We start from the raw sequence: 21,908 nt of genomic DNA on the forward strand, positions 1-21,908 counted from the left end.
GGTGACAATAGGCGCCCGGTGTCGGTGCAGGTGTTACAGAAAGTGTTGGATGTTTTGCCATCGGTGTGTTTTTCAGTTTATGAGTCCAGGCTGTTTGGGTTGGCATTCATTTTGGCGTTTTTCGGAGCTTTCCGGATCGGGGAGCTGGTGAGTAGGAGTCGGGCTGGAGGTGGGGGTCTTCAGGGGTCTGACGTGCTGGTCAGCGAGGACATGGTGTCTATTCGTTTACGGCGGTCCAAGACGGATGTGCTTGGGAAGGGGTGTGATGTCGTGTTGTATCCATGGCCTGGGTCCATGATGTGTCCAGTTCGGGGTTGTTTGGAATACTTGGCTCATCGCCCTGCTGTGGTGGGACCTTTTTTCTTATCGCGGTTTCAATTTTTACAGATCTTCCGTGTATGTTTGGAGCGCGTGGGTTTGGATCCGCGTCAATTTGGTACGCACTCTTTTCGTATTGGGGCTGCTACGGTAGCAGCCCAGATGGGGTTCGGTGATGATTTGGTCAAGAAGTTGGGGCGTTGGGAGTCGGTTCGTTTTAGGTCGTATGTTCGGCCTGAAGGTCTGTTGTGAGCTCTGCTCTGCTGGAGGGTTTTGTTTACTGTTGTTTTGTTTTTCAGGTTTGGTGGCCTGGATCATGGGCCATTCCTACGTCTATTGGGCTGGTCAGAGAGCTGCAGTTCGTGGGACGTGTGCGCAACTGGGCTTTCAGGAGGATCGGCTGTTGCTGCGATGGATCGGCCTTCGCGGTGCGGGATGGAATGATGTGTGTGCGGAACTTTGGCGACTCTTGAGGGATGAAGGGGTTCCGGACATTGTTTTGTTCCATGCGGGAGGGAACGATTTAGGTGTGGTTCCCCAGAAGGAATTAGTTTGGCGAATGAAACGGGATGTGGAGAGATTGAGGGCTTTAGTTCCTCGTGTTTTGGTTGTATGGTCGGAGATTGTTCCGAGGTTACACTGGAGGCATGCACGTGATGCGGATGCCCTTGCGCGGTGCAAGGGTAAGGTGAATAAGCTCATGGCGAGCTTTATTAGGCGTTGTGGTGGCCTGGTGATACGGCATTGGGAGTTGGAGTCCCTGTTGCCTGGCTATTTTAGGGAGGACGGTGTCCACTTATCTGATGTGGGCCTGGATTTTTTGAATTTGGGTTTTCAGGACGCGTTAACCCAAGCTTTGTTTTTTCGGTGTGGCGGGGCTCAGACGGCTTGAGGGGTTCAAGGTCTGGCCTGTGGCGGGGTTAGTTGGGGATTATTGCCTAATACGGTGTTTTGTTATGTTTTTGGTTAATAATTTGACTTGGTTCAAGTTATTGGTGTAGGTTTCGAGCTGGTCTGTGGCTCAGAACCTGGGGTGGTGTAGGGGTGTCGCGGTATGCCCCTGCATTGGTGTGTGGTTAAATTGGTTGTGTTGGGGTGTCTCGGTATGCCCCTGCAGTGGTAATTTGGTTAAATCGGTGGTGTAGGGGTGTCTCGGTATGCCCCTACATAGTTATAATTTGGTTAAACGGTCTGGTAGGGGTGTCTCGGTACATCCCTATTGTGGTCAATATGTTAATATGTTAATGTGGAGGCACCTGGTATGTGTTGGTGCCATTATATGGTTAATTTATTGGTTATGTGAGGTCATTGTCAGTGTTAATAAGATTTGAGCTGTTAATAATGTTAACCGGGGTGGCTGGGTTGACAATGACCTCTAAATATTGTATATATGTTAATAAAGCTGTGGACAAAATATTTTGCACCCAAGTAAAGTGTCAGAGTCATTATTTGGGTATGGGGGTATGAGCTTCCTGGGGCACAAACTCAACTATGCGCTTGTCATGAGCTGTTGCAACATGCAAACCTTGTCCCGTACGCACGTTGCATCTGGCTAAGGAAAGCTACTGCAACAGGATTTAGGGCTTTTTGGAGCACGTGCTTGCACTTAGTCCTCCTTAGTATAGAATAAACTTCGTACTCTGCGCTGTCCACCTCTGAATCTGTTGCGGATGGATAGTAATAAATACGTCTTGCAAGCCTGATTGCCTATGGCGGGAGATATGGTAAGGTCTCTCTGACTAGCACTCGTCCTCTTTTTCACAAGCTGGGGCAAGCCCGGGGGTAGAGACCCTTTACCTTTTTAACGATACAGCTTGTCCATTAGTAGCTTTTTTGATGATGACAATACAAATTTTTGGGCAATTGTACGGGAAATAATAATGGCAAGGTCGCGAGTTCCATCCCGGTACAAGCCAGTCGCTTCTATTCTCTCCTTTCAGTACAGTCTTAAAAGGTGCGAAGTTGGTACAAAACGTAGTGGCGAGGTAAGTCCTTTAGTTGATTCCCTTTTGATGACAATCCAAATTGTCAAGCAATTGTACTGGAAATAATAATGGCAAGGTCGCGAGTTCCATCCCGGTACAAGCCAGTCGCTTCTATTCTCTCCTTTCAGTACAGTCTTAAAAGGTGCGTGAGCTTTTGCAGTGTACAAACCTTGCACCACACACTCTTTAAATCTAACGAAAGTCACTGATACAGCTTTTAGGGCTTTCAGGAGCAATTGCTCCCACAGCTAGTCCTTGTTAGTATAGTGGTGAGTATCCCCGCCTGTCACGCGGGAGTCCGGGGTTTGATTCCCCGACGGGTAGGCTTTCTTTTTAGCGCTTTTGATTGCTCTGCTGGAGTTCCACCTTTGCAAATGAAACCCCAATACCGATTGTAAGAGTAAAATAATTACTCTGCGCTTTCCAGCGGAAGGCAGTTGGTACAAAACGTAGTGGCGAGGTAAGTCCTTTAGTTGATTCCCTTTTGATGACAATCCAAATTTTCAAGCAATTGTACTGGAAATAATAATGCCAAGGTCGCAGGTTCAATCCCCGTATGGTCCTGTTGCTTCTTTTCTCTCTTTTCAGCACAGTCTTAACATGAGCTGTTGCAACGTGCAAACCTTGTCCCGTACGCACGTTGCATCTGGCTAAGGAAAGCTACTGCAACAGGATTTAGGGCTTTTTGGAGCACGTGCTTGCACTTAGTCCTCCTTAGTATAGAGTAAACTTCTTACTCTGCGCGGTCCACCTCTGAATCTGTTGCGGATGGATAGTAATAAATACGTCTCGCAAGCCTGATTGCCTATGGCGGGAGATATGGTAAGATCTCTAACTAGCACTCGTCCTCTTTTTCACAAGCTGGGGCAAGCCCGGGGGTAGAGACCCTTTACCTTTTTAACCATACAGCTTGTCCATTAGTAGCTTTTTTGATGATGACAATACAAATTTTTGGGCACTTGTACGGGAAATAATAATGGCAAGGTCGCGAGTTCCATCCCGGTACAAGCCAGTCACTTCTATTCTCTCCTTTCAGTATAGTCTTAAAAGGTGCGAAGTTGGTACAAAATGTAGTGGCAAGGTAAGTCCTTTAGTTGATTCCCTTTTGATGATGATTTAGGGCTGTTTGGAGCACGTGCTTGCAGTTAGTCTGCGCTTTCCAGCGGAAGGATGTTGGTACAAAACGTAGTGGCAAGGTAAGTCCTTTAGTTGATTCCCTTTTGATGACAATCCAAATTTCCAATCAATTGTACTGGAAATAATAATGGCAAGGTCGCGAGTTCCATCCCGGTACAAGCCAGTCGCTTCTATTCTCTCCTTTCAGTACAGTCTTAAAAGGTGCGTGAGCTTTTGCAGTGTACAAACCTTGCACCACACACTCTTTAAATCTAACGAAAGTCACTGATACAGGTTTTAGGGCTTTCGGGAGCAGCCGCACCCACACCTAGTCCTCGTTAGTATAGTGGTGAGTATCCCCGCCTGTCACGCGGGAGACCGGGGTTCGATTCCCTGACGGGGAGGCCTTCCATTAGTGCTTTTGATTGCTCTGCTGGATTTCCAGCTTTGCAAATGAAACCCCAATACCGATTGTAAGAGTAAAATCCTTACTCTGCGCTTTCCAGCAGAAGGAAGTTGGTACAAAACGTAGTGGCGAGGTAAGTCCTTTAGTTGATTCCCTTTTGATGACAATCCAAATTTCCAAGCAATTGTACTGGAAATAATAATGCCAAGGTCGCAGGTTCAATCCCCGTATGGTCCTGTTGGTTCTTTTCTCTCTTTTCAGCACAATCTTAACGTGAGCTGTTGCAACGTGCAAACCTTGTCCCGTACGCACGTTGCATCTGACTAAGGAAAGCTACTGCAACAGGATTTAGGGCTTTTTGGAGCACGTGCTTGCACTTAGTCCTCCTTAGTATAGAGTAAACTTCTTACTCTGCGCGGTCCACCTCTGAATCTGTTGCGGATGGATAGTAATAAATACGTCTCGCAAGCCTGATTGCCTATGGCGGGAGATATGGTAAGGTCTCTCTGACTAGCACTCGTCCTCTTTTTCACAAGCTGGGCCAAGCCCGGGGGTAGAGACTCTTTACCTTTTTAACGATACAGCTTGTCCATTAGTAGCTTTTTTGATGATGACAATACAAATTTTTAGGCAATTGTACGGGAAATAGTAATGGCAAGGTCGCGAGTTCCATCCCGGTACAAGCCAGTCACTTCTATTCTCTCCTTTCAGTACAGTCTTAAAAGGTGCGAAGTTGGTACAAAACGTAGTGGCGAGGTAAGTCCTTTAGTTGATTCCCCTTTGATGACAATCCAAATTTTCAAGCAATTGTACTGGAAATAATAATGGCAAGGTCGCGAGTTCCATCCCGGTACAAGCCAGTCGCTTCTATTCTCTCCTTTCAGTACAGTCTTAAAAGGTGCGTGAGCTTTTGCAGTGTACAAACCTTGCACCACACACTCTTTAAATCTAACGAAAGTCACTGATACAACTTTTAGGGCTTTCAGGAGCAATTGCACCCACAGCTAGTCCTCGTTAGTATAGTGGTGAGTATCCCCGCCTGTCACGCGGGAGACCGGGGTTCGATTCCCCGACGGGGAGGCTTTCTTTTAGCGCTTTTGATTGCTCTGCTGGAGTTCCACCTTTGCAAATGAAACCCCAATACCGATTGTAAGAGTAAAATAATTACTCTGCGCTTTCCAGCGGAAGGAAGTTGGTACAAAACGTAGTGGCGAGGTAAGTCCTTTAGTTGATTCCCTTTTGATGACAATGCAAATTTTCAAGCAATTGTACTGGAAATAATAATGCCAAGGTCGCAGGTTCAATCCCCGTATGGTCCTGTTGGTTCTTTTCTCTCTTTTCAGCACAGTCTTAACATGAGCTGTTGCAACGTGCAAACCTTGTCCCGTACGCATATTGCATCTGGCTAAGGAAAGCTACTGATACAGGATTTAGGGCTTTTTGGAGCACGTGCTTGCAGTTCCAGCGGAAGGAAGTTGGTACAAAACGTAGTGGCGAGGTAAGTCCTTTAGTTGATTCCCTTTTGATGACAATCTAAATTTTCAAGCAATTGTAATGGAAATAATAATGCCAAGGTCGCAGGTTCAATCCCCGTATGGTCCTGTTGCTTCTTTTCTGATACAGGATTTAGGGCTTTTTGGAGCACGTGCTTGCAGTTAGTCCTCCTTAGTATAGAGTAAACTTCTTACTCTGCGCTGTCCACCTCTGAATCTGTTGCGCATGGATAGTATTAAATACGTCTCGCAAGCCTGATTGCCTATGGCGGGAGATATGGTAAGGTGTCTCTGACTAGCACTCGTCCTCTTTTTCACAAGCTGGGGCAAGCCCGGGGGTAGAGACCCTTTACCTTTTTAACGATACAGCTTGTCCATTAGTAGCTTTTTTGATGATGACAATACAAATTTTTGGGCACTTGTACGGGAAATAATAATGGCAAGGTCGCGAGTTCCATCCCGGTACAAGCCAGTCACTTCTATTCTCTCCTTTCAGTATAGTCTTAAAAGGTGCGAAGTTGGTACAAAATGTAGTGGCGAGGTAAGTCCTTTAGTTGATTCCCTTTTGATGACAATCCAAATTTTCAACTAATTGTACTGGAAATAATAATGCCAAGGTCGCAGGTTCAATCCCCGTATGGTCCTGTTGCTTCTTTTCTCTCTTTTCAGCACAGTCTTAACATGAGCTGTTGCAACTTGCATACCTTGTCCCATAAGCACGTTGCATCTGGCTAAGGAAAGCTACTGATACAGGATTTAGGGCTTTTTGGAGCACATGCTTGCAGTTAGTCCTCCTTAGTATAGAGTAAACTCTTTACTCTGCGCTGTCCACCTCTGAATCTGTTGCGGATGGATAGCATTAAATACGTCTCGCAAGCCTGATTGCCTATGCCGGGAGATATGGTAAGATCTCTAACTAGCACTCGTCCTCTTTTTCACAAGCTGGGGCAAGCCCGGGGGTAGAGACCCTTTACCTTTTTAACGATACAGCTTGTCCATTAGTAGCTTTTTTGATGATAACAATACAAATTTTTGGGCAATTGTACGGGAAATAATAATGGCAAGGTCGCGAGTTCTATCCCGGTACAAGCCAGTCACTTCTATTCTCTCCTTTCAGTACAGTCTTAAAAGGTGCGTGAGCTTTTGCAGTGTACAAACCTTGCACCACACACTCTTTAAATCTAACGAAAGTCACTGATACAGCTTTTAGGGCTTTCAGGAGCAATTGCACCCACAGTTAGTATAGTGGTGAGTATCCCCGCCTGTCACGCGAGAGACCGGGGTTCGATTCCTTCCTTTCTTGATGATGACAATACAAATTTTTGGGCAATTGTACGGGAAATAATAATGGCAAGGTCGCGAGTTCCATCCAGGTACAAGCCAGTCACTTCTATTGTCTCCTTTCATTACAGTCTTAAAAGGTGCGTGAGCTTTTGCAGTGTACAAACCTTGCACCAGACACTCTTTAAATCTGTCTAACGAAAGTCACTGATACAGGTTTTAGGGCTTTCGGGAGCAGCCGCACCCACAGCTAGTCCTCGTTAGTATAGTGGTGAGTATCCCCGCCTGTCACGCGGGAGACCGGGGTTCGATTCCCTGACGGGGAGGCCTTCCATTAGTGCTTTTGATTGCTCTGCTGGATTTCCAGCTTTGCAAATGAAACCCCAATACCGATTGTAAGAGTAAAATCCTTACTCTGCGCTTTCCAGCAGAAGGAAGTTGGTACAAAACGTCGTGGCGAGGTAAGTCATTTAGTTGATTCCCTTTTGATGACAATCCAAATTTTCAAGCAATTGTACTGGAAATAATAATGCCAAGGTCGCAGGTTCAATCCCCGTATGGTCCTGTTGCTTCTTTTCTCTCTTTTCAGCACAGTCTTAACATGAGCTGTTGCAACTTGCAAACCTTGTCCCATACGCACATTGCATCTGGCTAAGGAAAGCTACTGATACAGGATTTAGGGCTGTTTGGAGCACGTGCTTGCAGTTAGTCTGCGCTTTCCAGCGGAAGGATGTTGGTACAAAACGTAGTGGCAAGGTAAGTCCTTTAGTTGATTCCCTTTTGATGACAATCCAAATTTCCAAGCAATTGTAATGGAAATAATAATGGCAAGGTCGCGAGTTCCATCCCGGTACAAGCCAGTCGCTTCTATTCTCTCCTTTCAGTACAGTCTTAAAAGGTGTGTGAGCTTTTGCAGTGTACAAACCTTGCACCACACACTCTTTAAATCTAACGAAAGTCACTGATACAGCTTTTAGGGCTTTCAGGAGCAATTGCACCCACAGTTAGTATAGTGGTGAGTATCCCTGCCTGTCACGCGAGAGACCGGGGTTCGATTCCTTTCTTGATGATGACAATACAAATTTTTGGGCAATTGTACGGGAAATAATAATGGCAAGGTCGCGAGTTCCATCCCGGTACAAGCCAGTCACTTCTATTCCTTCCTTTCAGTACAGTCTCAAAAGGTGCGTGAGCTTTTGCAGTGTACAAACCTTGCACCAGACACTCTTTAAATCTGTCTAACGAAAGTCACTGATACAGGTTTTAGGGCTTTCGGGAGCAGCTGCATCCACAGCTGGTCCTCGTTAGTATAGTGGCGAGTATCCCCGCCTGTCACGTGGGAGACCGGGGTTCGATTCCCTGACGGGGAGGCCTTCCCTTAGTGCTTTTGATTGCTCTGCTGGATTTCCAACTTTGCAAATGAAACCCCAATACCGATTGTAAGAGTAAAATCCTTACTCTGCGCTTTCCAGCGGAAGGAAGTTGGTACAAAACGTAGTGGCAAGGTAAGTCCTTTAGTTGATTCCCTTTTGATGACAATCCAAATTTCCAAGCAATTGTACTGGAAATAATAATGCCAAGGTCGCAGGTTCAATCCCCGTATGGTCCTGTTGCTTCTTTTCTCTCTTTTCAGCACAGTCTTAACATGAGCTGTTGCAACGTGCAAACCTTGTCCCGTACGCACGTTGCATCTGGCTAAGGAAAGCTACTGCAACAGGATTTAGGGCTTTTTGGAGCACGTGCTTGCACTTAGTCCTCCTTAGTATAGAGTAAACTTCTTACTCTGCGCTGTCCACCTCTGAATCTGTTGCGGATGGATAGTAATAAATACGTCTCGCAAGCCTGATTGCCTATGGCGTGAGATATGGTAAGGTCTCTCTGACTAGCACTCGTCCTCTTTTTCACAAGCTGGGGCAAGCCCGGGGGTAGAGACTCTTTACCTTTTTAACGATACAGCTTGTCCATTATTAGCTTTTTTGATGATGACAATACAAACTTTTAGGCAATTGTACGGGAAATAATAATGGCAAGGTCGCGAGTTCCATCCCGGTACAAGCCAGTCACTTCTATTCTCTCCTTTCAGTACAGTTTTAAAAGGTGCGAAGTTGGTACAAAACGTAGTGGCGAGGTAAGTCCTTTAGTTGATTCCCTTTTGATGACAATCCAAATTTTCAAGCAATTGTACTGGAAATAATAATGGCAAGGTCGCGAGTTCCATCCCGGTACAAGCCAGTCGCTTCTATTCTCTCCTTTCAGTAGTCTTAAAAGGTGCGTGAGCTTTTGCAGTGTACAAACCTTGCACCAGACACTCTTTAAATCTGTCTAACGAAAGTCACTGATACAGGTTTTAGGGCTTTCGGGAGCAGCCACACCCACAGCTAGTCCTCGTTAGTATAGTGGTGAGTATCCCCGCCTGTCACGCGGGAGACCGGGATTCGATTCCCTGACGTGGAGGCCTTCCCTTAGTGCTTTTGATTGCTCAGCCGGAGTTCCACCTTTGCAAATGAAACCCCAACACCGATTGTAAGAGTAAAATAATTACTCTGCGCTTTACAGCGGAAAGAAGTTGGTACAAAACGTAGTGGCGAGGTAAGTCCTTTAGTTGATTCCCTTCTGATGACAATGCAAATTTTCAAGCAATTGTACTGGAAATAATAATGCCAAGGTCGCAGGTTCAATCCCCGTATGGTCCTGTTGCTTCTTTTCTCTCTTTTCAGCACAGTCTTAACATGAGCTGTTGCAACGTGCAAACCTTGTCCCGTACGCACGTTGCATCTGGCTAAGGAAAGCTACTGATACAGGATTTAGGGCTTTTTGGAGCACGTGCTTGCAGTTAGTCTGCGCTTTCCAGCGGAAGGAAGTTGGTACAAAACGTAGTGGCGAGGTAAGTCCTTTAGTTGATTCCCTTTTGATGACAATGCAAATTTTCAAGCAATTGTACTGGAAATAATAATGCCAAGGTCGCAGGTTCAATCCCCGTATGGTCCTGTTGGTTCTTTTCTCTCTTTTCAGCACAGTCTTAACATGAGCTGTTGCAACGTGCAAACCTTGTCCCGTACGCACGTTGCATCTGGCTAAGGAAAGCTACTGATACAGGATTTAGGGCTTTTTGGAGCACGTGCTTGCAGTTAGTCCTCCTTAGTATAGAGTAAACTTCTTACTCTGCGCTGTCCACCTCTGAATTTGTTGCGGATGGATAGCATTAAATACGTCTCGCAAGCCTGATTGCCTATGCCGGGAGATATGGTAAGATCTCTAACTAGCACTCGTCCTCTTTTTCACAAGCTGGGGCAAGCCCGGGGGTAGAGACCCTTTACCTTTTTAACGATACAGCTTGTCCATTAGTAGCTTTTTTGATGATGACAATACAAATTTTTGGGCAATTGTACGGGAAATAATAATGGCAAGGTCGCGAGTTCCATCCTGGTACAAGCCAGTCACTTCTATTCTCTCCTTTCAATACAGTCTTAAAATGTGCGTGAGCTTTTGCAGTGTACAAACCTTGCACCAGACACTCTTTAAATCTGTCTAACGAAAGTCACTGATACAGGTTTTAGGGCTTTCGGGAGCAGCCGCACCCACAGCTAGTCCTCGTTAGTATAGTGGTGAGTATCCCCGCCTGTCACGCGGGAGACCGGGGTTCGATTCCCTGACTGGGAGGCCTTCCATTAGTGCTTTTGATTGCTCTGCTGGATTTCCAGCTTTGCAAATGAAACCCCAATACCGATTGTAAGAGTAAAATCCTTACTCTGCGCTTTCCAGCAGAAGGAAGTTGGTACAAAACGTAGTGGCGAGGTAAGTCCTTTAGTTGATTCCCTTTTGATGACAATCCAAATTTCCAAGCAATTGTACTGGAAATAATAATGCCAAGGTCGCAGGTTCAATCCCCGTATGGTCCTGTTGCTTCTTTTCTCTCTTTTCAGCACAGTCTTAACATGAGCTGTTGCAAGGTGCAAACCTTGTCCCGTACGCACGTTGCATCTGGCTAAGGACAGCTACTGCAACAGGATTTAGGGCTTTTTGGAGCACGTGCTTGCAGTTAGTCTGCGCTTTCCAGCGGAAGGAAGTTGGTACAAAACGTAGTGGAAAGGTAAGTCCTTTAGTTGATTCCCTTTTGATGACAATCCAAATTTCCAAGCAATTGTACTGGAAATAATAATGCCAAGGTCGCAGGTTCAATCCCCGTATGGTCCTGTTGCTTCTTTTCTCTCTTTTCAGCACAGTCTTAACATGAGCTGTTGCAACTTGCAAACCTTGTCCCATACGCACGTTGCATCTGGCTAAGGAAAGCTACTGATACAGGATTTAGGGCTTTTTGGAGCACGTGCTTGCAGTTAGTCCTCCTTAGTATAGAGTAAACTTCTTACTCTGCGCTGACCACCTCTGAATCTGTTGCGGATGGGTAGTATTAAATACGTCTTGCAAGCCTGATTGCCTATGGCGGGAGATATGGTAAGGTCTCTCTGACTAGCACTCGTCCTCTTTTTCACAAGCTGGGGCAACCCCGGGGGTAGAGACCCTTTACCTTTTTAACGATACAGCTTGTCCATTAGTAGCTTTTTTGATGATGACAATACAAATTTTTGGGCAATTGTACGGGAAATAATAATGGCAAGGTCGCGAGTTCCATCCCGGTACAAGCCAGTCACTTCTATTCTCTCCTTTCAGTACAGTCTTAAAAGGTGCGAAGTTGGTACAAAACGTAGTGGCAAGTTAAGTCCTTTAGTTGATTCCCTTTTGATGACAATCCAAATTTTCAAGCAATTGTACTGGAAATAATAATGGCAAGGTCGCGAGTTCCATCCCGGTACAAGCCAGTCGCTTCTATTCTCTCCTTTCAGTACAGTCTTAAAAGGTGCGTGAGCTTTTGCAGTGTACAAACCTTGCACCACACACTCTTTAAATCTGTCTAACGAAAGTCACTGATACAGGTTTTAGGGCTTTCGGGAGCAGTCGCGGCCACCGCTAGTCCTCGTTAGTATAATGGTGCGTATCCCCGCCTGTCACGCGGGAGACCGGGGTTCGATTCCCCGTCGTGGAGGCTTTCTTTTAGCGCTTTTGATTGCTCTGCTGGAGTTCCACCTTTGCAAATGAAACCCAAATACCGATTGTAAGAGTAAAATCCTTACTCTGCGCTTTCCAGCGGAAGGAAGTTGGTACAAAACGTAGTGGCGAGGTAAGTCCTTTAGTTGATTCCCGTTTGATGACAATTACATGATTTTAATATTTACATGACGAAAAGTCATGATTTTATTAAAGACACGGAGGCGAGTATTGCTTAACTCTTTCTTTACTGGATAAAATAGCCGCAAGAAAACATGAATAAAGGTACATTCAGAAAAAATATATAGTATAACATTTGACTCCAACAACCAATCCCACAACAGACTGCTTCATAACGCCAAACTCCTCCTCCAAAACTTCCTCTTTCTTTGGCTGGCGAACGTGAAGAAACTTGGAACCAGCAGTCAGACACGAACGTCAAGGTCCCGAAATCCACATCTGGGAGAAACGTAGAACAAAGAAACATCCTGGAATCCACTTAGGCTGCAGAAGAAACAAGAAATAGTAGGCGATCCATGGGTTAATACCAGCGGACCAAACAGAAATATACGGCTCAACAAATACAAAACTGACAATGAGGATACAGAACATCATACACAATCAAAGATGTAATGAAAAGAGAAATAATTAAACTGATCATATGAGTATGCACCCAACACTTACCCATACCAGAACCAATCATCGGGAGGGAACGAGGAAAAATCAGACGAAGGGAGGGAAGCAATACTCGCCTCCGTGCCTTTAATAAAATCATGACTTTTCGTCATGTAAATAGCAAAATCATGTAATTTTATGACAAGACACGGAGGCTCCTCTTGCAAGTTTAAAGCTGGGCAATAATCGAGGAGAACAGATTAGGGGCAGGTTTGAAATAAAATTCTTTAAACGTAGAATGTCTGGACCAATCTGCCGCTTTCATAAGATCCTCCAAACGGCCGCCAAAAGTAATGACTTTGGTAGCCACGGCACTCCTGGATGAATGAGCCCCAAAAACCGAGGTATCCACCCCGGCGAGCCCCATAACACGCCGCAACCAGCGAGCCAAAGTTGTAGAAGACACAGGTCCGAATGGAGCTTTGAATGAAATAAAAAGATTAGGGTGAGATAGAGATCGAAACTCCACTGTGCGAGATTCATACTCCCGAAGACAAGCCACTGGGCATAAGGCCAAATTAGATGGAAAAGCCGGGTAAAAAACAGATGTGATCGACGTTTTTGTCCGCCTGGATATGTTAAAGGTAACCCCGTCCGGGTCGAAGGAACGATTGTCAAAGTCCAAAGCACGGACATCGGCTACTCGTTTGCACGAGATCAAACACAATAAAGTTACCAGTTTGGCCGATAAGTCCTTTAGGGAAAGGTCTTCATTCCGAGGCCAGGCCTCCAGGAAAGAGAGAACACAAGAGACATCCCAGGTAGTGGAATACCTAGGACGAGGAGGTCTACTATATCGAACACCCTTCAGCAAACGACAAACCAAAGGGTGTTTGCCGATCGGACAACCATTCAGGCCTCCATGCGAAGCAGAAATGGCAGATCTGTAAACGTTAACCGTCCTGTAAGCCTTGCCGTCCTCAAAAAGAGATGTAAGAAACTGGAGTACCGCGTTCAAAGGTTCTGAAGCGGGATCCAAGTCCCTAGCCACGCACCAACGGGACCAAACTCTCCAAGCTGACCCGTAAGCCTTCCTGGTTCCCGGAGCCCAAGATGCTGCCAAAAGCCGATTAGTCGTGTCCGATACACCGCAGATTGACCAAGGTTCCCGGAAATCAGCCATGCTACCAGAAGCAGGGAGCCATCCTGGACCAAAGGATGAGGATGACCCTCCGGATTCCGTAGAAGGAAGAGTGACGTTGGCAACAACCTGGGGTGGTCTATCGACATTTCCAACAGAGAAGGGAACCACGGTTGCGACCTCCATAGTGGCGCAATGATCACCAACTGAACCCCTTGACGTCTGACTTGAAGTAGGGTACGAGGGATCATGGAAAAGGGGGGAAACGCATAATGGAGGTTTCCCGTCCAATCCTGCGCGAACGCCTCTACTGCCACAGCTTCCGGGTCCGGACGCCAGCTGAAGAACCTCGGGAGCTGAGCGTTGAGTCTGGAGGCGAACAGGTCTGTACATAAAGGGCCCCAAAGAGAAGCGATAGAAAGGAACACCGTCGGATCCAATTTCCAGTCGCTGTAGTCCCGCAGGTATCGTGAGTACCAATCCGCTACCGTGTTGTGCAGACCCGGTAAGTATTCGGCCTGGATGGTAATGTTCCTGAGAAGACAGTGGTGCCAGAAATCCAACGCCAGAATCGCCAATGCCTTGGAATGGGTACCCCCCATGTGGTGGATGTATCGGACTGCCGAGACATTGTCCATCCGGAGTCTGATACAAACATTGGCGCAATCTTTCGAAAAACTGCGAACAGCAAACGATCCTGCCAGAAGTTCCAGACAATTGATATGGAGCCTGGTTTCCCCTGGAGACCAACTGCCTCCCGTAGTGAATCCCTCGCAATGAGCACCCCAACCATGAAGGCTGGCATCCGAGTCTATGGTGAACTCCGGTTGCGGACCCATAATGGCTCTGCCATTCCACGCTTCCAGGTTCTTGATCCACCATCGCAATTCGTCCCGTGTGTCCGAGTCCAAGGAAATGAGATCTGCGTAAGAAGCCCCTTCGCGGAGGTGAGCTATCTTCAGACGTTGAAGAGCTCGATAGTGCAACGGGGCAGGAAAGATCGCCTGGATCGATGATGTTAACAATCCCATGATCCTGGCAAGGTAACAAATAGAAATGAAAGGGCGGTTGAGAGCCCGGGTCAATTCCTTGCGAATAGTACGGATCTTGGCAGAGGGTAGACTGAGGGACCCTGATTCCGCGTCCACTAGGAAACCCAGAAATTCCATCCTGTGGGCAGGCGTCATACATGACTTCTCCTCGTTGATGAGGAAGCCCAAATCCACCAGAAGGGTAATTGTCAACTGAAGGTGCAACAACAACGTCTGCTGGTCCTGGGCCATGATCAGGAGATCGTCCAGGTAGATGATAAGCCTTACTCCTTGCATACGAAGCCAAGCCACCACAGGCCGTAGCAGTTTGGTGAAGCACCACGGAGCTGATGAAAGCCCAAAAGGAAGACATGTAAAACGCCATCTCCGTGCCTTCCAAAAGAACTGGAGCAGGTCCCGCGACGTTTCTGCCATGGGTACAGTGAGATACGCGTCTTGTAAGTCCAACTTCACCATCCAGTCGTTTGGTAAAAGTAAGTCTCGAAGGAGATGGATTCCTTCCATCTTGAAATGTCTGTAACGAACTAAAGCGTTTAGTGACCTGAGATTGATCACTGGACGAAAGCCGCCTCCCTTCTTTTGAACCAGAAATATGTTGCTTACATAACCTGGCGACTCTGCGTTGGCGAGTTCTATAGCACCTTTCTCCCATAAATTTGACAATTCTGTCTCTATCAAAATCTGGTCTTGAGGGGAGAACATAATAGGAGACGGAAGAACAGGCTGGTACGGAATATCTATCAACTCTATTTCGTAACCCCGAACACAATTGAGGACCCACACGTCTGCCGTGAGATTTTCCCAAGCAGGGAAAAAATGACGGAGACGACCTCCCACCAGAAGACGGGAAGAAGGGATGGTTATATGTGTACTCACCATAGGGACGTCGCTGTGCTCTTCCCGAACCTCGTGAGCGCCATGGTCTGGCTCTTGACGGGAAAAATGGTGAAACCTGTCTGTACTGTCGGAAGTTGTCCATCCTGGTAGGAGGGGGTTGAGAGAAAGAGCCTCTGGAAGTTCGTGATGAACTAAAGGTGTTACGGCCGGCCAGACGGCCCCTGAATCTGCCGGCCCTGGTGGAAACCCGATTGTCGAAGACACGTCTCATAGAGGATTGGGCCTTATCTAACGCAGTGAAAGCCCCTACAAACCTCCCAAGTTCTTTTATGAAAGAATCTCCAAACAATAGCCCCTGAGCATCCTTGCCCGATTCAGTAAGGGCAAGGTTAACCAACTTAGGCTCCACTTTTAAGAGAATGGCTTTACGCCTCTCAATACAAAATGAGGTGTTAACGTTGCCCGCAATACATATAGCCCTCTGGATCCAGCCTAAGAGGGTATCCGGGTCAACGGCCTCACCCTTGTCTTTGGCAGTAGCCGCCAATTCAAACAATTTGGCCAAAGGACCAAAAATATCTAGGTGCTTGTCTTGACAAGACTTGAGGGCAGCCTCTAAGCCCTTTCTGGGGTTCCACCCTGACTTAGATAAGTATTGAACCATTTTAGGGTCCACCACAGGAGTCTCACAGACCTTGTTAGGTACAATAGGTCGTGGACATTCAGCCCGGAGCTTTTGTCTAGCAGTTTTACTAAGTGGTCGCCTGACCCATTTCTCGAGGTATTGGGCGATATGATCCGCCGGAACCCATTCAGCTGATCTAGGGTGATGGAGATCCTCGGGATCGAAAAGGGAATCACACTGGGGATCCAGAATACCCTCCGTGGTCGGGGAAACGTGAGAGACCTTTTGGTCCTCGAGAGTGGGGGATGCTAGCCCCGAGGAACGTAAAGGTTCCTCATCCAAAACCTCATCCTCGGCCGAGGACACATCCGACACAGACCAGACCTCCTCTGCGGAGTCAAGCTCCGAATCCGAAACGTCGATGAGTGCCTTTGCGCACTTCCACCGCCGCGCCCGTTCTGCCTGGCGCGGAAAGGCTCGTTTGCGTGCTGAAATCACGCCATCTTGGGCGGCATGTACATCGCCAGTCATATAATTTCTGGAGGTCGGAGGATTAAGATGCTTACGTTTAGCAAGCGCCTTCCTAGGTGCTGATAACGTGGGAGGGGCTGAGGAATGATGGTCAGGTGGTAAACTAGAAGTATGTTGAGGTACATTTTGATGAGAGGATTTTAGGGCCTGAGAAATTGAGTGAGACAATGTGGAGGTCATGGAGCCCATGGCTGCCAAAATGGCCTCTGAGACAGACTTTTGAAAGTCCATGTGGAGGCCTGCCCCTGAAGAGGATTCACCTCCTTCCATACTCATAGGTGAAACATTAGCAGTAACATCCCCAGTAGGGGTTAAATTTTTGGTTGCCTGAGCAGGCATATCACTAGAAGTTTTATGCATGACTGAACAGGTGCTTAGAAGATAAGAACCTATGTGAAGAAAAAACTAACCTACTAAAATAAACTTACCCCTGCCTGGAAAAAACTGTGAAAAAAGTAATAAAACGCGGTACTGCAAGACAAAGACAGGTTCACCAGGGTGTAAGAGATGCTGATAGGTAGAAACGCCTGAAAACGATCAGAAAACGCTAACACGGCCGTCACAGCAGGCTTCGTGAGGAAGAAAAACGAAGCCACAATATGAAGAAACGGCGGACTCGCACATGCGCAGAAGAACGCGTAACACGTCCATTGCCGGAATGGCAGAGAAAAAAAAACCCCGCGAACAGCCGAAAAACGGAACGGAGCCGTCGGGTTCGCGTCTAAGAGGGACACAACTCAAACAAACTAAAGTCCAAGGCAGAACCAAACTCAAAAGCACAACGAACTGACAATAAGGAGAGAGTAACACTGGAGGTAGGAAACACTACATACGAAAGAGGGGTCAGCCGAAGGAGAAATACGCAATAGAGCAAAATAAGAAAATACACATATCGAAGAATTATATAAAAAAAAATCAAATATATATGGTAAAATATGAGAGAATGCACTGGCAATACTTATCTTTCCAGTGAGCAGCAAAGAAAGAGGAAGTTTTGGAGGAGGAGTTTGGCGTTATGAAGCAGTCTGTTGTGGGATTGATTGTTGGAGTCACATGTTATACTATATATTTTTTCTCTTTGTACCTTTATTCATTTTTTCTTGCTGCTATTTTATCCAGTAAAGAAAGAGTTAAGCAATAGGAGCCTCCGTGTCTTGTCATAAAATCCAAATTTTCAAGCAATTGTACTGGAAATAATAATGCCAAGGTCGCAGGTTCAATCCCCGTATGGTCCTGTTGCTTCTTTTCTCTCTTTTCAGCACAGTCTTAACATGAGCTGTTGCAACGTGCAAACCTTGTCCCGTACGTACGTCGCATCTGGCTAAGGAAAGCTACTGATACAGGATTTAGGGCTTTTTGGAGCACGTGCTTGCAGTTAGTCAGGCCCCTGGGAATCAGCGTAGCTAAATGGACAGGGAGCATGTATGTGTGTGGGTTAGTGCATGCTCAGGGCATGTCCGTGTTTTGATTGGGGGATGTTAATTGAGGGGTGGGAGACCCTAGGTGATATAAGGTGCCCTCTGGGTGACCCCGGTCACTGTCCTTTTTTACAGACACGGCCAACAGTCTTACCTGCTTCCCACCCACCCTCCCTCCCTATTTCTTGTGTACTAACTTTCTTTCTTTTGTCACAGCTGGCGGTTTGTGTGTCCTTGCCGGTCTGGTTTTGGTAAGTGATGGAGTTTGGATGCTGGTGTAATGGAAGGCTCAATCCTCCCCTAACCTCTGGTGTTTTATTGGACGTGCCCACCGAGCTTGTTGGACAGCTGGTGGTTAGCATTGGTGGTGGGACAGCGAAAGGTAGCTGTCAATTTTGTTTGGACGAGGGGGGAGGTGAGTACCTGTGGTCTGGATTGTGCAGTGTGAGAGGCCGGCAAGGACGGGGTTAATTCGGTTCCTGTGTTGGTTATGTTTTGAATATGTTACGGTAATGTGTTATGTATATTTGTATATTTGTATTTATTATTTATCGGTATTGTATATTATTCTTATTGGTTTATGGTGTTTTGGGCCAACACAGTGTTTTATGGTTTTATAATAAAATTGTGCTGTGGCCTGCTTTATCCAATTTCGGTCTCCGTGTCGTTATTTGGTGGGTTAAACTGGTATTGGGTTTACAATGCACGATACACACTACCTACATACATGCGCTTTCCAGCGGACGGAAGTTGGTACAAAATGTAGTGGCGAGTTAAGTCCTTTAGTTGATTCCCTTTTGATGACAATCCAAATTTTCAAGCAATTGTACTGGAAATAATAATGCCAAGGTCGCAGGTTCAATCCCCGTATGGTCCTATTGGTTCTTTTCTCTCTTTTCAGCACAGTCTTAACATGAGCTGTTGCAACGTGCAAACCTTGTCCCGTACGCACGTCGTATCTGGCTAAGGAAAGCTACTGATACAGGATTTAGCGCTTTTTGGAGCACGTGCTTGTAGTTAGTCCTCCTTAGTATAGAGTAAACTTCTTACTCTGTGCTGTCTACCTCTGAATCTGTTGCGGATAGATAGTATTAAATACGTCTCGCAAGCCTAATTGCCTATGCCGGGAGATATGGTAAGGTATCTCTAACTAGCACTCGTCCTCTTTTTCACAAGCTGGGGCAAGCCCGGGGGTAGAGACTCTTTACCTTTTTAACGATACAGCTTGTCCATTAGTAGCTTTTTTGATGATGACAATACAAATTTTTGGCGCAATTGTACGGGAAATAATAATGGCAAGGTCGCGAGTTCCATCCCGGTACAAGCCAGTCACTTCTATTCTCTCCTTTCAGTACAGTCTTAAAAGGTGCGAAGTTGGTACAAAACGTAGTGGCGAGGTAAGTCCTTTAGTTGATTCCCTTTTGATGACAATCCAAATTTTCAAGCAATTGTACTGGAAATAATAATGGCAAGGTCGCGAGTTCCATCCCGGTACAAGCCAGTCGCTTCTATTCTCTCCTTTCAGTACAGTCTTAAAAGGTGCGTGAGCTTTTGCAGTGTACAAATCTTGCACCACACACTCTTTAAATCTTTCTAACGAAAATCACTGATACAGGTTTTATGGCTTTCGGGAGCGGCCACACCCACCGCTAGTCCTCGTTAGTATAGTGGTGAGTATCCCTGCCGGTCACGTGGGAGTTCGATTCCCTGACGGGGAGGCCTTCTGTGCTGTCTTCTGTACTGTTCTCATATTTATTTAACTGTCCACCATATTATCGGTTCTTCCATCACCATATTGTTTCTATGTATGGTCGTTTTGCTGCCATCTGCTGGCCAGAATTTGTATGCTGCACGCCTCTGTTCTTGTTAATAAAGCTTTCCTTTGCTGGGTGTGTTTTCAGGAGCCTGGGTCCATGTCACTTCCTGCAACCCTTGTGTGAGGGATCTGCTTTCTGTGTGACTGGACATTCATCACTCGGGCTCGTAAGGCATCAGTTTTTTGACCAGCAGTTAGCCTCAGGAAAGATATCAACAGACAACACCAAGGTCATTTCAGTATTATACCAATGTTTGTATTTTGGGTCAAATAAACCCACATTGATTCAAATCACTGTGTCTACGTGTATCCGTATAACCTGAGCTTTTGCCGCTCCTGTCTGCTCCACTGCTTGGACACGAAGGTAGGAAAGTCACACAGCCACTACCAGTTACACCTTCATTCGCCTTCATGTGGAGACAGAACAGTCAAAAAACTGCCTTAGTGACCAGTACCACACTCAGGAATCTCCCTAGCAACAGGCCCACGTGCAGCAAATCTGCCCAGCCACTGAACATGTCTGGGCAAGCCTAGGGGAATCAACGTGCATCCGCAGTATCTACTCCCTCGCCTGGACGTCCTCCACAACTCTAAAAACCCAGCAATTCACTCAAAACACCTTAGGAAGCTTATCAAGTGCCCTATAGGAACCGTGCAGCAATTTTCAGCCCCCAATTCAAAAGTTTATTTTCTTAAAGAGATAGCGCACCTTTAATCAAAATGGCCGAAAAGGACCCTGCTCAGTTCCCCAGTGATAAAACAAAGCAAATGCAACCTGATAATGATAATTATGAAGAGCAGGAAGCAGAACCCACGCTTCCAGCAGACCAAGACGCACGACCAAGACGCTCTCTTAAACCGACGATAAAGGTCATTGAAAACTATCACACCATGAAAGATGAGCTATGTGATAACCTGGAAGAGCAATGGGAACGGGTTTCCTCCCTCATGTCAGGACTTAAATCCTCCTCAGGTGGTGCTGCCAGCTTACAAGTCGCCGTTGGACGGCTGAACACAGCTTATGAAAGCTACAAGGGACTATCCACAAGGTATATAACCTTTCTAAGAGACTCTAATATCGATGAAGCCTCATCAGAACTGAGCAAGGCAGAATCATTAGACAGAGAAAGAGACGCCATGGTGCAGGATGTTAAAGATAAAGCGGAACTCCATATCTCTCATATGCAGGAAACTAGATCACACAGATCAAATTCATCTAAACATTCCTCCCGGTCATACAGATCATCGCGCTCTAGAAGCTCAGCCATGAGTGACAGAATAATAGAGGCCCGCATAAATGCAGAACAATCCAAGGCGAGACGTACCTTCATTGAGAAAACAGCTCTTGCAAAGGCAGAAGCAGAAGCTCGGATAAAGATTTTTGAATCAGAGATGGATGAGGAAATTGCGTTAGCCAAAGTAAGAATACTTGAGCAAGCATTGAGCCAAGGTCTTGATCCAGTCTGCTCGCTACCACAGGAAATGGACGATCCAGTCGATCGCACCAGTGACTATGTGCTGAAACAGTTACCCGTGCCACCCCTTATTTCCAGTACTGTACAAGTCGACAACACTGAAACCTCCGAACCAGCTTTACCTACGGTGCTAGTGCCACCCACAGCACCCGAGCAAGCTAATAACTGTCACCCGGATGTGCCCACTCAAGGACAGTTATTACAGCAAGATCAGGTGCTTTCTGGCCTACCTCCACAGCTCAAGCAGCAGTCATCAGAATCTACAGAGGCTAAACCACGGCTCAACCCTGCAGCAACATCATTCTACCCGGTAGCGTCTCACCCTTTCACGCCAAGCAACCCATACGCCCCAGGGGCATCACAAGTTGTCATGGCAACAAGCAGTGAGAAATCAGATATGTCTGAGTTCGCCAGGTTTATGGTGAGCAGAGAGCTAATCAACACCAGTCTTTCAAAGTTCGATGACCGTGCAGAGAGCTATAGAGCCTGGAAAGCAACCTTCAAAGCCGCCATTGCCAACCTCAACCTAACCGTAGAGCAAGAACTTGACCTCATGATCAAATGGTTGGGCCCAGGCTCTACAAATCGTATCAAGAGCCTCAGAACTGTCTATGTGGGACAAGCAGAAGCAGGTCTCGCTGCCGCCTGGCAGAGACTTGAACGGACCTTTGGTAGTGCAGAAGCGATAGAGAAGGCCCTATTCCAGAGACTGCAAAACATCCCAAAGATCAATCTCAAGGAAGTCCATAAGCTTCA

General features: G+C 46.5%; 3 non-coding genes across 3 annotated transcripts; all 3 read left to right on the forward strand.

The window, feature by feature from the left end:
* Window positions 1-3,751: 3,751 nt before the first annotated feature.
* Window positions 3,752-3,823, forward strand: TRNAD-GUC (transfer RNA aspartic acid (anticodon GUC)). Its single transcript has one exon. It is a non-coding gene; the product is annotated as a tRNA-Asp (tRNA).
* A 1,010-nt stretch (window positions 3,824-4,833) lies between these two features.
* TRNAD-GUC (transfer RNA aspartic acid (anticodon GUC)) lies at window positions 4,834-4,905 on the forward strand. The gene has a single exon. It is a non-coding gene; the product is annotated as a tRNA-Asp (tRNA).
* A 1,948-nt stretch (window positions 4,906-6,853) lies between these two features.
* TRNAD-GUC (transfer RNA aspartic acid (anticodon GUC)) lies at window positions 6,854-6,925 on the forward strand. The gene has a single exon. It is a non-coding gene; the product is annotated as a tRNA-Asp (tRNA).
* Window positions 6,926-21,908: the final 14,983 nt, after the last annotated feature.

The sequence above is a fragment of the Sceloporus occidentalis genome, unplaced genomic scaffold (genome assembly GCF_023333645.1).
Source record: "Sceloporus occidentalis isolate IW3139 unplaced genomic scaffold, rSceOcc1.0.p SCAF_22, whole genome shotgun sequence".
In the NCBI taxonomy this organism is placed as follows: domain Eukaryota; kingdom Metazoa; phylum Chordata; class Lepidosauria; order Squamata; family Phrynosomatidae; genus Sceloporus; species Sceloporus occidentalis.